Raw genomic sequence first — 16,047 nt, 5'->3', positions numbered from 1 at the left:
AATGAGGCTCGACTACACTGAATTGGGGAAACCAATTGTCACCGTGGTAAAGTCTTTCTTCCAAGGGTTGACTGATGCGTGGAATGACATGGTAAATGAAGGTGAAACACCTGCTTCTTCTCTTGCCTTTCCCCCCAAGAAACATTTGTATGAACCTTGTCATGCACAGGGACGTGCAAGAGTTCAGGAGGGGAGAGTGTAACCCACATCAGATTTGTGGGTTGTGCTGCTGCATAAGGTTGGAGGTGTAATTTTCCCTCCCTGCCACTAGGAGGCGAGTATGCCTTGAGATGACTTTCTGTTAGTCAACATTTCCTGTTGTGAAAGCCATTACACACGAGGCAACCGCCAAATTAGCTGAAAGATCCTGGTAAGAAAAGCTAAAATAAAAGTTAAACTCGCAATTTATCTTCACATACTAGCTGTTAACAGATGGCTATTTATTAGGATCTGAAATCTGTGAAATACGGCCGTGGGAAGCTGCGTCAGCCAGGCGAGCTATCTCACCACGAGCTCCGGTAAGGATGCTACATGAATGTTAGCGCCATAAAGACATGTAGTTGACTGCTGTTAACATATTTCCTGTTTAAAACAACCAGTCGGAGTTGTGATATTTATGTTCAAAGTACTGTAACATCACTGTGGTGCAGACATTTAATTTTAAGTGCTAAAGAATATATTCAAATGTGCTAAGGCCTATAGCGCCCAGCTAACCACTAGTATTAAGCTACTGCTTAGCGATTTCTGTGTATTTCTGTGTGTTCTAACATTACTGTGATTCAGTTGATTTAGTTAGCTTTCCAAAACGTTGGAGAAGCAGTAATGCCGTCATGTAGTGCTGAAATGCACCCTTTTAGTTTTGTTGACTTAGAAGTTAATTCATTTGATAAAGATGCAAAAGGTTCTTAAAATGTGAGGGATCTCATTACTCTGTTGAATGTATTAATGTTTAAAGAAGTTGATATATTTTTCTGAGAAATAATTCAGGTTGAAATATCTGAAAAAGAAGAACAGTTAAAAGCAAGCTGTTAAAAAGATAAATATGGGAGAGTGAATCTTATAAGTTTATTTATTCTTGAAAGGGTAACTACAAGTTATATTTTCTGTTGCATTAAAACCTTGTGTGATGTAACTCAAGTTATTTCATGATGCTTGAGACATTGTATAACTAAAATAATTTGTTATACTTGAGCAATACTTGACTGAAAGATGAGTGATGGAAGGAGCATAGATAAAATAGTAATGTATGCACTCTGCACTGTGTGCATAGATTGGTTTTTGACCAGGACTGGATCATTTGAGATCTGAACCCTGTGGGTTCAGTGCGAGCCAATCCCAAGAGAGTGACTGTAGACGGACCAGAGTACGGTGTGGCCAGCCGTGGGATCCATCTTCAGCGAACCTCAGGACTATCACTACATCCCTTGACACAGATAAGACTGACACTTTAAAAATCTACCCGGGTAGTGTTAGAACCAGTGGACAGAAACACACACACACAAGGAACTCTAATTTCTCTTTCCAAAGAGAAGTGGACTGAGCAACAGGAGCGGAAGCTCTTTAATTGAAACTCTTTGGAGAATTTCCTTAAAGAGGATATTTGGTTTTGATTTTATTTTGGGTCCTTTAATGTGCGTTTGTGCACTGTAGGAAGCCGGCTTTAGACAGGCAGGGTTTGTACACTTTACAACTTTTCAATACAGTTTCTATTTAAATCATATCTTATCTATCATTGTGTGGTTCCTTCTCTGCTGATCCTTTCAAGGCTCCATAGTCGTACTTAGAACCTTCTGATACTAGTCCAAAGTTGTCAAGACAATAATTTAATACCTATCTCATATTATTTAATTGTAATACCTGTTACACGAGCTTTATGCGAGCAGCCAGGACAGCAGGAAGACTCGAGCAAGAAGAACGATCGGTGTCACACGCGGGTAATCCATAGCCTGAAACGTGAATTGTCAGAGCTTCAAAAAACCTTGGAGTTGGAGCGTACGCAACGCCGGGAGCGAGATATGCGCGAGTCCGACTCAACGTCAAACAGCCCCAATGTGCTGCAACACTCCCACCGACTGGCAGCTGACCTTGAATCGTGTAAGAAGGAACTAGCGGCAACCAGGCAAGCTTTAGACGAGGCGTGCGAAGAACGAGAGACCCTTAGGGTTCAACTCTCCACAGTTCAAACACTATCGTCGGCTCCTGAAAACGCCGAGAACAAAGCGGACCACGACCTGCTTCGCTTAGACTGGGTAGGCAGCCATTATCTAGCGGTGACTCTTCCCGAGGACCACATGTTCAAACCGGGGGAGCCCGTTACTCCGGCAGGGGTCTTGCACAAACTGTACGAGATAAGAATGGGTAGTAGACTGGCCACCGGGTTCACTGTGCTGCTGGAAAATATAAACATTATGCTCTCGCACACGGACCCGCAGTGGTACGCGAAGCACTTTGGGTTTCGATCCGGAACCCGCACCCACGGAAACAACTACGTCTCCGCGGACAGGATAGACGCGGACGAATTTGCGTGGCTGCTGTTTGAGTATGGGGCGCACGCCCCGCTCATCGAAGTGTTAGCCGGGCTTCAGACTGTGTTAAGCAGCACAGGTAAAGGCGGCGTGACAACCATGGCTCTGTGTACAGGCAAGTCCATGTACACAGCGTACGTCGTACTGTTCCGCGACACCGTGTCTAAGGCCTTTGAGCGATTCGAGCGTGTGCTAGACAGGGCTTATAAGGTTCGAAAGGAGCAAGGTGTGTTGTACATGTCTCCGACTGCAGGATTGGTCCGCGATCTCGAAACACAGTCGTCGTCGTCGTCGCAGGTCGTCCGCAGTAGGGCGTTGCGATCAGTCATCGAAGGCATAGAGGCACCTTCTCACGTGAGCAACCCCCCTGCGGATGGTGTAAAACACACAGAGGACCCCTTCAAAGTGAGTGACTCGCTGTCGGATTTTCTACAACGCAAGAGCCGGGTAAACGATCAAGGCAAAGCAGGGCGGGTCCCTACATTTACCAGCCAGCAAGCTCTCGCATATAAGTCTCAACAGCAAAGTGTTGCCCGAGTAGACAAACGGGTGGTGTTCGATTCACCGTGGCCGTAATCGCAACAAAAGTATGTCTGACGATCGAACCGCGGGCACCGCTGCAGGCAAGCTGTCTCGGAAAAGACAGCGCGTGGAATCGGAGCAAAGTGATGTCGATAACAGACGCACGGCCATGTTAGCGCTTTCTAGATATTGCCAAGAAGAATGGGTCAGGGCTATGATACGCTTGCATATGCGTCGAGGACGTGCGCTGACAGTGGCGTTGCTCAGCGGAGATGCCGGGTGTGGCAAGTCGTATGCGATTTCGCTGCTGATAGCACAGCTGAGCAAGATGAACGTGAGTGTAGCCGTTAGCGCCCTGACAAACAAGGCCGCAGGAACCCTAGGGGAAATGTGTTCGATCAAGAACGTGTATACGTTACACAAGCTCATGGGATTTCGAAAAGGACTACTGGATAACAACCTGTCGCTGGAGCGGTTCACCGAGACGTACCGGGAACTGCACTGTGTCGCACTGGCAAAGTTTGCGAAAGTGTACGACTCTAAGCTAATGGAAGACAAACACCTGAACGAACGACACTCGTGTGTCACCGCGAGCCCCAAATTGTGTGCGACCTGCAGCACTTTGTTTCAAAAACTAAGGGTGTCGACCAAGTCTTCTGAGCAGGCTCCCATGCAAGACGCCCCTCCGTTTCTGGGCGTCAATGTTATCGTGGTGGACAAATACGGCCTGATGACCGCGGACCTGCTGGAACGTACGTTACGTTGCATGGAGTTGTTCTACGGACCAGGAAAGGGACCCTTGGTTATTTTCTCGGGGAGCGTTTCACAGCTGCAGCCGGTGGGTTCTTCTACACGGATATGGGAAGACGGCCGATTCGAGGCGTTGTTAGCGCACTGCACGCCACTGTTTGTCAACAGAAGGCAGTTCCAAGACCCCGAGTACGCCGAGGCTGTGACATATCTTCAATTCAACACTGTGACAGAGCAATCAAGACGGATATTCACCAGTCAAGCGACTGTCAGCGAAAGAGACACGATGAACCCCACGTACCATCCGGAGAGGCTGCGTGTATTTCATCAGGATAAACAGCAGAGGAATACACGCGCGCGGCGTACGCCGCGCGTACACGAAAGCGTGCGCGCACCGGAGACAGGTTTCTCAAGGTTACACGTCGCGGTGCCTCGCGCAAAGGCCCTAGCGCCTGGTACGATGTTCTGAAACAGGCCGCTCAGGCCCTGCCGAAACTGTTCTCGCTACCGCCGTACCGGCCGGGTGTTCGGCCTACGGAGAGGGATTATCTCACCGTGGATCGACTCTGGATCGGCTGTAGAGTGAGGCTGATATGGCACATGGATTCGAACGGGATACAAATAGCAAGCGGCCGACGGCCCAGCTCTCTTCTGCCTTCCAAAGAGTCTCTGCGGCAGGCGAACGAGGCAAAAGTCAGCGACACCGAGGGCGTGATAGTCGACATTACATTAAAACCGAGTCAGGGATTCAACGTGTTTCACGTGAGGGGAACGCAGAGCGGCACGGTCTACAGAGTGAGTCCCTCCGAGTGGCACTGTCACACCTGGGTGGTGGCCACCCACCCGCTGGCGTGTTTGTTGGCCATGAACACATACGACTGTCAAGGCTGTACAGTTCACGGTCAGGTGCTGTACCACCCCCCTAAGTACTTTGCGAGCTCGCCTATTAAACCCTCGGTGTATGTGGTGTTGACCAGGGTGGTGAACCGAGAGAACCTACAGATGACAAACTGTAACTTTGCTAACAAGGTCGGACGTGTTGATTTTTACAACGACAACCTGGTGATGTATCGTAAGAGAGTGGAGATGAACTACTCGTGCTGAAAGGGTGCTTGTGTGGGGTTTTTGTTTTTGTTTTTTACAAGGCCGAGATGAATGGAGATTGTTGGCACAGACTGACGTTGGAAGAAATGATACTCCTGACATGTTCAACCGGCTCGCGGGGAAACACTGGCGACGATAACGGGGCTCACACGGACATGCCCTTCGCGGCTAACAATTCACCGCCTAAGCGGTTGGCACAAGATGACTTGGAGACATACATAGTTGCTCGTTGGTGCCCTTGGTTCTCTCGGTCGTTCGGACCTTTGTCCGATTGTGACATGAATACGCTCGCGGTCAAATTGCTCGGATCGTCAAAGTGTCGCACCAGTACAACTGCACTAGAAGTACTTACTGCGGTGGCAATCATATTGACTCGGCCTAACCTTACACAGCGACCGCACAGCTGCGATCGCACTCTGGCTAACAGGTTGTTATTCAAAGATTGAAGTGTTCACGGATAGCGCCAGCAAGCCATGTCGTCCACGCGAGTACATCGACCTATACGGATCTACACGCACGGTCTCACTGAGAGAAAACCCCCCTCCAAGGATGTTCCTTTCGGCAGTTACAAATACAATTCAGCAAACAGTGACTTGCCCGGGGGGTTATTCCACTTTGTTCGCGACGGAGACCTATATGTGCCTACGCTACACGGACTCAACGCCGAATACATTCAAACTCTAAAGGATGTGGCCGTGTGCTCCGCCAACAGTTCCATGGCCAGTAGGCCGTTTCTCAACGCGCCTAACATGTACGAAGTCGAACTGATCAACACGGGCCACGAGCAATTGCAACAAGGCGACCGATTCACCGTACAGCTACCGAATCAACGCGACAGGACCGCTCAGTTAGAAGCGCCCTTGGACCCCGGGTATGATTTACATGTCAATAAGGGCATATGGGGAGGATTGCTGGCCACTAGGCGGGTGAACACCGAAACCGGAGGAGACTGCATAGAAGAGTTGCTACGTGCTATAAAGGACGACGAGGCGTTCGACGTGTTTGAGCTCATGTCGCCTTACACGCCAAATAGCACGCTATCGATGCTTACCCTGGTAGCCAACGGAGGTGGCTACCACCGTGTACCAGAGCCGTGTCGTGCGAATGCAGCCGATGCCGCGAACGGAGAACTCAACCAGTTGAACGTCGAAGCAGTTATCGACAACACTCACGTCAAACAATATTTGAGAACTGTGATACGCCATGCCCTGACCATAGTGGAAAGCGTCCAGGGGTTTGCCTGCAGACAAGTTATTAGAGCTTGTAAAGGATACACAACTAGTCCTATTCATACCGGGGAGAGGTTCTGTGCGCAGCTGAATGTAAACCGTTGGCTTTCATGAAAAACACATTTGTGCGTTACCAATATAAATGTATGTATGTGCATGTGTGTGTGTGTTGATCTCAACAATAAACGACATGAAAACAATCCACATGTGTTGAGTGTACTTTATTCACATTGCAAGATACACACATCCACTTAGCGTGGCAAGTCATTTGAACTGTGCGAGTACTTCTTGATGTAAGTGGGGTCGAGTCGATAAGGGTGGCCGTGAGACAGCCGATCAGCTTGTAGGCTTTTGCGATGGCATTTCGCTTTCTGTTTCAGGCGGTGTTCCACGGACCTGTCCTTTGTCACCACAGTTTCCTCTGGGGGTTCTCGGCGCTCCGAGTTGCCTGGGGTATCCTCTTCGATTGAATCCTCTGGGGGTTCCGTGCTGCTGCTACTGCTCTGCAGATCCCCTCGACGGCCTTGTGTGTCCTCTGTATGTAACGCTTGTAACCACCGAGATGTCAGCGGTTGCGTTGCAAAACCCCGGCGGTGTAATCGCACTTTGTCTTTCGGGGTCTTAGAATGCCAGGGATTTAGGTCCCAGGGTACGGTTTCGTCGTTGTCGTCCAATACGGTGGGCCTGCATCGTAGTCCGGTGAATGCGCCGCAGTTGTGGTAGGAGGATGCGATGCCCAGGTGCCATCTGCCTTTCTGTGTGTCACCGGTCATGATGCTGGTGTCGCTCTGAACGTACGTACGTACAGATAGCACTTACCGAACCACAGTATAGCATTTGCCAATACCAGGGCACGCAGAGTTAATGCTATGAAATCAAACAGCGGCTCCTTGTACCTTTGAATGCCACCGGCCATGGTGCCGGGTGATCTGTAAGCACGTACGTGCAGAAAGTACTCGACACTCATACCAGGGGCCCGCAGAGTTAATGTGGTGAAATCCAAATCCAAGAGCGACTCCGCATTCCTTGTGAGCACAGGCTTCAGATTACACCGTATCCAGGCAGTTTCATTGTAGTAGTACTATCTGCGTGAATCTGATGATCACCACGTACATCGCAATTGCTGGAATGCCGAACAACAGGGCAGATGAATCTGTCACTGGATTAAACGCCAGATGAGCCGTATTGTAGAGCAGTAGGAGCAGCGATAGGATAAACCAACCGACAGGGGCCGGATTGTACTCGTCTCGACTTATTATCGGCATCTCCTTTTGTCTACGGAATACATTGTGCTCACGTCGGTCGTCGAAAGTGGTGTGCAATGCACGATCTTCTCTGCAAAGTGCTAAAACCTCTGCGTTACCCATTGTCGCTACGGCAGAGTATTGCAATTGCCTGATCGTCTCGCTTAGCATCTTAAGTTCCACGGTGCAAAAGGACCACATGGCTTTCAGTTCTGCTAGAAGAAATAGTATCCTATATCCGTAGTACCAGTCGTCCAACGCTGGAGCGGTTGCCAATGTCCACAAGGCATGCACGCTACATAATCCGATGGCGCACATTCGCATTTTTACCTTAACTCCCATTATGGTGTTCTCTTGCCGTTTCTGTGCGTAACGCTCGTTATATGTGCCTAAACAGCCGGACGAATCCAACTGCGTTAATCCACACAAACACGCCGATCGTCCACACGTACAGGTGTGACTCCGCTGCGTCGGCGGGAGTAGATTTGCCTTCGTGGCAGGTCCTCCAATACAGACACGTGCACATGTAGGCCACGAGCAATTGAAAGCATAGTGCAAATGAAGATGTTTTAGATACGCCGAAATCAGGATGCAAGCGGCCTTTACTGTGGTCGTAGTCGTTTCGTCTCGAGGCGCACGTGGCACCGATGTACAAACCCCAAATCAGAGTTGTGCACACCGATAGCGACCAGATCGCCGCTACGCCGCTCAGCAACTCCCAACTGTACAAACGCAGAGTGTGGGCCACTACAGTGATAAGAATAAGACATGTTGAAAGTAACCGTAAGACCATGTACAACTTCAGCTTCCAAAAGCGGACCTGTTCGTTCGTGGTATTTATCCAACATACCACAGGAGGGAGGTATAACGGGTGAATGGCCAACGTCGTCATGTTTTTATTCAGTATGACAGATACCACTAACTCCCGATCGGGCAAATGCGCTCTGGGAAGCATGGTTGTTCTCGCAATGTACGTTTTTGGGGTGTTATCACCGTGAATTAATACCGCATTGACGACAGTCAACAGGCACGCCTTAAGAGTCTAGCGGAATCTGCTGTGTTGCCGGATAACTCAGAGCCGGACAACTCAGAGTCCTGGTAGCGAGATACCGCAGTATCAGCTACAGCCACCATCGTCTGGAATCCGACGTGATCTGAGTAACGCCACACGCAAGATCCGTTGCATCGGAAGGTATGGCCGTGTTCGGTCCCGATGTGCACGTAGTAGCATCGTCCGCTATTCCGAAGGTAATCGCAAAGGAGTTCGTCCTCGTCTACGGCCCACACGAGAGTGAGGGTGACACCCGCGTGGTCTTCTAGAAGAACGCGCTTCCCCGAAGAAGACGATTTGGCCACCAGGTACAATTTTATAGCTGACGGAGCCCCCTTGTCACGGGGCACGGTCGTAGCCTGAACCTCGCCCGTGTGACACATATCGCCGAGGACGGATCCGATCGAACCTACCAGCTGTAGCACCTCTTTCACCAGATGCGGCCTAGCTACAATACAGTGTATTGCAAACCAAAGGTGTTCGCTTGACACCGGAACGTTTTTGTATGCCATGTTCATCACGTTACGCATCACCGCAGCTCTGCGGATCTCGAGAGAGCGAGCTGAGCGGGAAGCGTCGTCGCATCTGATCATTTCGTGGAAGCGACTCAACGATTTGTTCCATTCTGACACCAGAAAGTGTATTGGCATAGCAGGAATGTACAGCTCTTCCATACCGACGTACCCGCACATCAACCTTTTCGCCATCACGCTGCTGGGTTCCGCGACGTTACTGTTGTACAGGTCCACGATACCACAGTGCTGCCCGTCCCCGGGTGTGACCGGCATGAACCTCACACACACGTCTCCAACCTTCGGCCCCGAGGAAACACCGTCCATGATCTGGGACGCGACGTGCTTGAAATGGATGGTTCCCATAGCCAAGTTGTTACAACTGCCGTGTAAACTCACGGTCGGACATATCACGTCGTCGTGCCAGTCGTCTTGAGGAGTTCTCGTGACTTGGGCATTGTTTGACCCTGCGTGCTGAACACCGGGTTTTTTCAGTAGACTACAAAGCGACTTTACGGCCATGTCGCTCTATTCTGTTGTACATATAGTCTGTGCGCACAAACTACTATGGCTTTGCCCTAATGCGTAAACAGTACAGATCATCGTACACTGTCGTAGTACGTGTAGTTAGTTATGTGCAGTTCTACCACCACACCATGCGTTGTGGAAATGAACCTGTGAATTCATGTTGTACAATATGCCGCATAACCGACTGGTCGTTACGTCAAATGAACACGCACACACACACACACACACACACACACACACACACACACAATAATACACAAAGGAGTCGTGTTATTTTGAGTTTTATTCTGCGATCTGTTTTGACATACATGGTGTTAGATAGCCGCTTGGGCCCATTGATATGTGACAACGATTACATTTTACATTTGTCTCACATTGAAACAGAGCAGACTGCCAGCAGTGTGTACTCTCTGTCCATCGGTAAATTGTACTCGCAACACTGTGTGTCACTGTTGTTCACTGCAACGGCGATCGGGGGTAAATGTGCTGTTCGCCAGGGTAATACAGTCCAGATGCCAGACATACACACACACAATAATACACAAAGGAGTCGTGTTCTTTTGAGTTTTATTCTGCGATCTGTTTTAACATACATGGTGTTAGATAGCCGCTTGGGCCCAATGATATGTGACAACGATTACATTTTACATTTGTCTCACATTGAAACAGAGCAGACTGCCAGCAGTGTGTACTCTCTGTCCATCGGTAAATTGTACTCGCAACACTGTGTGTCACTGTTGTTCATTGCAACGGCGATCGGGGGGAAATGTGCTGTTCGCCAGGGTAATACAGTCCAGATGCCAGACATACAGTAGGCGCACGGGTCACAACTGTAGTACATGCAACCGGCTGGTGTTGTGTATATCTAGACGCAAGTGCATCTTCAGCCGATTTCATTTCCATTAGATTTCTCATACATCGCCCCTGAAAGAAGGTGGAGGTGATGGCAAACATAGCATAATCCAAATTCCATTTACGTGCTGCCACAGTTCCCACACCGCCGGCATCCAACCCCACAAAGCGACGTGATTTAGAGTCAAGTTCAAGAAACTCCACGCCGTTGAACATGTACAAATCTACGCCTTCCTCAAAGTGCCACAGACCACGGTTGTCTTTCGATGCTTTACACCCATGGATCCATTGTAATACATGATTGTCACTGGATGATAGGTTCGTCTTCTGAACTAAAATGTCAGTGTTCACTTCGAACCATTGATGCCTCCTTTCTCTTGGTGAGGTGCACCTGTTCCACATAAATTCTATGTCTCGAATCCAGTCGACCTCGGGCCGGTTTACCTTTGTGTCACTGTTGTAAAATGCAATCAAACGGCCGTCTAGAAACCTGCCGGAGGAAAAGTCGTATGCTCCTTCGGGTGGGTGGCTCATGTACGTATACGTATACATGAGGGAGTGCTCGCTAGTGGCTTTAGCAAAAACAGCTAGTGTAGCCAGGATTAATTGGGAGATCATTGTAGCTGAAATACTTTACGTGTTGCCTACAATGAAGTGCGATATACACACACATGCAAAGCCGGCCGACCTGCAGCGCAAAGCTGGCCGACCTGCAGCGCAAGTCCGGCCGACCGGCAGCGCAAAGCCGGCCGACCCGCAGCGCAAGTCCGGCCGACCTGCAACCCCCTTTACGGCAGAGCCGACACATGACAGTCTAGGCGGGCTGGGTTTAGCTAAAACAATACAGTCTACCGGGTTGTACTCTGGGTCTGTCAAACTAGAGTCGGGCTGGTACGGCGGTGACATGAATGTCGGCGGCGAGTGCCCGGAGCTTTACTTTGACATGGACTTTGCGTTCAACAACGCATTTACAGCTAACGGATCTCAGGAGACTCGCTTGTCGTGGTACGCTTGGGCCCAGGGCGACAAATTGATAGTGGACACGCTGTACGTCGACGATGTTGCCGTACCTACCCCGGCCGACGCACAAGCCGCGGACGCAATGCGTGGCACTCGCAAAACCGTAAGCTACAGCGCAAACGATCTGGCGTCCTCAGAGATCACAATAGATGGTAACGTCTACAAGTACAGATCTAACGAACACGGACGATCGTCTACCATGGAACCTAGACTGTGTCCGGTTCTCATGCTGGCCGCGGCGTGCAGCATCGCGAGCGAGTCGGCCGAGACAGACAAGGAGCGTCTCGGTAACATAACAGGCTTTTACCTCACGTCTGCTACTAGGGATTCTGGTCACTTCTACATTGCCGGGAATCTAGTGGGGACCAAAGGACTCCTGAGTGTGAACTACAGAGCTGCTATAGTCAATCCCAACGATCCGACATGGCTTGAACTACCTATGTACACACTATCGGAATGCGCACAGAGGGTCTACGGTGCCGAAGAGTGCCTAGAAAGCCCCGCGTCTGACGTACCTCAGATCGGTCCTCTGGTTTACGCGCAAAGCTACGACTTGGAGGGTCGACTACACGACAACATTCCAGTGTTTATTGCATTTTAATTGCTGCTGGTGGTTTGCGTCTGTGTAACCTTATATCAATGCATATTTGCAGTATTCTCACAGCTATTTTGCAGTTAAATCAGAATCCTGCAGTAGCTACATCACTGTGCACCTACATTTATGATTATAAATGTGTTTTGTGTATCTGAAATAAAAGGAATTGTAAACATTCTGCCACGCTGTTGTTCTTTCCTTGTGCTACCCACCACCTACGCGTACTGGTTCGGCTTGTTGTGTTTACACTGCCTTTCGTGCCCACAAAGTCCATGAAATGTCGACTGAACAAAGTTCAGGAACACATAACACGTACACACAAAAGTGGATATACAACACGGTGTTTAATCACAGATATATATATATACAAAATACACAACATTTGATTTAGCTCTACATGGTCAGTTTGCAGTAACGCAGCTTCATCAAGACACAGTCCTTGATGTCATTGCAATTAATCCTGTGTTGTTGCTTCGAGGTGTAGTGCGTCCCGTAGTCAGCGGACGCTCCGCAAATGACACATCGATAGCGACGGTTGATTTCTACAAAACCGTAGCTGTTCTTCGCCAGTGCCTCAGGGAACGCGATCTGGCCTCTCCTGTAACGCTCGTAGCCTAGAATGAGACGTAGGTTGGCCCACTTCCCTTGGAATCTATCCTCGATGTAAGGACAAAGACATCCCTGGTTGTACACATGGTAGATGTGCTCGCCTAGCAGTGTGTCGTTTTCAACAAAGTCCTTTACTCGTATGCCGCACGCATCGCAGTTGCGCTCTTCCACGGTGCCCGATACGTGATGCATATTGGCAGGGTCCGCCTGGAACGCACAGTCCGTCCAGGTCGCGGATTCACGCGTGGGTTTAAATTCCCCAGTTCGCACGTGGCGGAACACGGGTGTATCGAGAGCTAAGGTTTTAGCCTTTCGGGTCATCATGTCGGCCACGGTGCTGCAATTTAAGTAATGTCTGTTCCCAAAGGTATACTTGGTCGTTTCGGCCATCGAACATATTACACAGTGTCTGCGACCGGCAACGGTGACATAGCCCTGGTTTGAGCACAGGAGATATTGCGGCAGTGCCACGAGGCCCTTGTTGAATCGCACGTTTCCGTGCAAGGCGATCAAGTGGTTCTCTCGGCCTTTGAATTTAGCTTTAATGTATCGACACCGAGCGGACCCCTTCCATATGTGCTCTTCCACGTTCATCGTGCCGCTCTTGTATCCTGCGAGAATCACATCACAGTCGTTACATTTGTACGTGTCGTGGCTGTGGGGCATCGGTGTCATTATGGTACTGTCCGCCAGTATCTGCTCCTCCGATGGACTGTTGTGCCACTGGTTATTGTCCGTGTGCGTTACCACAACGGCTTCTCCTTGTATTATTTGAACACGAGGCGCATGTGGCGCATTGGCAGCATACGCGTGCTCTCCCGCCCGTTTCTCGAAAATCTCCTGTGTGGATAACCCTTGTTCGTCCGACCCGAGGCCAAACGTGTCTTTGTGCAATCCGCAGGCGAACAATGTTGGGGCGAACGTTGGTTGTGACACAAAGGGTCCCCAGGTGAACAATGTTGGGGCGAACGTTGGTTGTGACACAAAGGGTTGCGTTTGAGACTCCAGGCCTGGGATTTCCCTTTCCAGTTGATGTACAGTCGCAATTGCCATAGTCGCACCACTTTCGCCAAGCACGGCGTGTGACTCAGCCTAGCCGCCGACCAAACAACTAGCACTTGGAGACCGTGTCCTGCTTACAACGCTGAGATACCGAAATCCGTTTTAGTGTGTTGCTGGCAGTCTAATAGTGAGGACCTCCGATCGTTCGAGCCGTGATGTTGGGCTTGATGCTGCTCTTCGTGCTTCTTTCGGACACTGCCACTCTGTCGACTGCAAACCGCTACGTGGCTGACGAGGATGGTCAGGTGCTGTTGCCTTGCGTCTACCGCGAGGGTGTGCTGACTCAACCGGTCACTGCTTTCTGGAGGGATAAGGACGATAGGGTCGTGTTGGATATCGTTAACGGGAGCCCTGATAAGATAGACCCTAGGTTCAGGGGCCGGGTAGTGAGTTTCAAAGACGAATACAAGCACGGAAACCTGTCTATTCTGATAACACGACTACGCTTACAGGATGCGGGTCCGTACGACTGTCACATACCAAAAGTCGAGTTCCAGACCAAGATTACCCTGACTATTACACGTAAGGTCTTGGTGCAACCAACAGCTGCGGATACTACCAACTACGCCGCGGACACCAACGAAGCTGCTACATATGCATTATGGAACCTGACGCTATTACTGTGCCTCGGATTGGTTTGGGTTCTATAGAAACCGATGGACCTTGGGCTTAATTTTCGTTTCACAGAGGCCCGCGTCTAATTTACTGTACCCGTGTATACCTTAATTCATGTTAGTGTCTTGGAACAATATACATTGTCTTGTGAACAACACTCGCGCAGATCAGAGGCAATTCGGTCCTCGCCGACCCACAGCACGGTCCTCGCCGACCCACAGGTCGGTCCTCGCCGACTCACAGCACAGTCCTCGCCGACTCACAGGTCGGTCCTCGCCGACCCACAGGTCGGTCCTCGCCGACCTGCGGGTCGGACATCGCCAAACCACAGGCGTTTTGACGATGAAGAATAAAGCCAGCTATTTGGAATGTTATGCAGCTCATCTGTGTGAGTGCTGCTATTATCTGGAAACCATGGACAGTAAGGTCGCGGTACCTGTACAGAGACACTATGGTAATGCGTTCCTCGTTAAAACATGCCCGAGAGGTACGGGGTGTAATACTCCAACATACGATAACATTAGCGTCAAGGGACCCGTGAACATTGGAATCCACCCCAACCTCTGTAAATCGGAAGCCTACCCATGTTCACTCGGGCGTGACCTCACATCATTGCCGACCGACATTGTAGTGTCCACATCCAGTGGGAGTGTGCGTTTGGGAGACACGTACCACATTACGGCAAAAGGCAACGTTGCAGTAGCTGACAACCTGGAGTCACTTGCCAAAGGCCCAGCTGAACGTGATGAACTGCGAGTGCACCTTAAGAAAGACGAACGCTCCTGTGTCGTCTACGCTCCCGGCGATGACCCCGATCAGCGCGACCACGGCGTATGCATTATCGCCTCTAACTTCATAGAACCAAACGGCAGATCGGCGGTGGGAGAACCCGAGGTGATGGAAAGACCTGGGTACACGAAACTGGAACCCCAGCCTGGGCTGAAGATTGAGGTAAATGGCTCCATGACAGTGGACTTTTACATACGTCCCACCACCCCGGATATACAATATCAATATAACAAGTTCTGGTATTCCCTTAACCCTGAGAGTGAACAACGGTTCCGACCTCCAGCTAATGTGGAGACGCGCAGGGCGGGACACACCGGTCAATCGGTCCTTGGGGGGCTGACGATTTGCAGAGGAGACGCGTCTGTGTTCATAACGGCAGCAGGCAGGGTTCACATTAGCGGACCTGTGTGGGTGTACGTTGGTACTCGCACCGATCAGGAGGGCCGTCGGTGCCGTGGAGTCAGAACGGTGGTTGTGTTTGAGTGAATGTCTTCCTTTTGTCAATGTGATCTCCCAAAAATAATATACACTGTTGGTCACGTAAAGACCAAATCTGTTGTTACTACCCCAGACTGTACATAAACCCAAATAAAGTTTCTTGTACGTACTATAAACCGAGTCTGTGAATGTTTTGGTATTATACAGCACATCATACGTAGCTGATGATACAGAATTCAAGCTGATACGTGGTAACCCCTTTGTGGGTTTTTTTTGGTTTATTTGACAAATGGTGATTACAATGTCAACACATACATGTACAAACATCACAATGCAAGCAGACACATATGCCCAGTCTCTCGCTAAAACATAGTAGAATACAGGTGCGCGAGACTATGTCTATGCGTGACACATGTTACACTGAAAGATACAACCTGACCGTTTCTCCGCGTGCACATTCTGAACACACAGGATTAGGACATTCGCAGCTAGCGTGACCGCAAGGCTTGATGTACATCTTAGCCTTAGCACAATCCGAACAGACATCCTGTGACACGCTACTCATACGGACGAACCGATACCACGTCCACCGGATTTTACAG

The 16,047-nt window shown here is 49.9% G+C and overlaps 1 long non-coding RNA gene across 1 annotated transcript; it reads left to right on the top strand.

Annotated features, from left to right (window-relative positions):
* The first annotated feature begins 279 nt into the window (after nt 1-279).
* On the top strand, nt 280-1,325 carry LOC120432910. Its single transcript, XR_005608187.1, has 3 exons — nt 280-370; nt 448-518; nt 1,271-1,325. It is a non-coding gene; the product is annotated as an uncharacterized LOC120432910 (long non-coding RNA).
* The last annotated feature ends 14,722 nt before the right edge of the window (nt 1,326-16,047 follow it).

This window comes from Oreochromis aureus, linkage group 14 (assembly GCF_013358895.1).
Source record: "Oreochromis aureus strain Israel breed Guangdong linkage group 14, ZZ_aureus, whole genome shotgun sequence".
Taxonomy (NCBI): Eukaryota; Metazoa; Chordata; class Actinopteri; order Cichliformes; family Cichlidae; genus Oreochromis; species Oreochromis aureus.
This window is presented reverse-complemented; position numbering and strand designations above follow the sequence as displayed.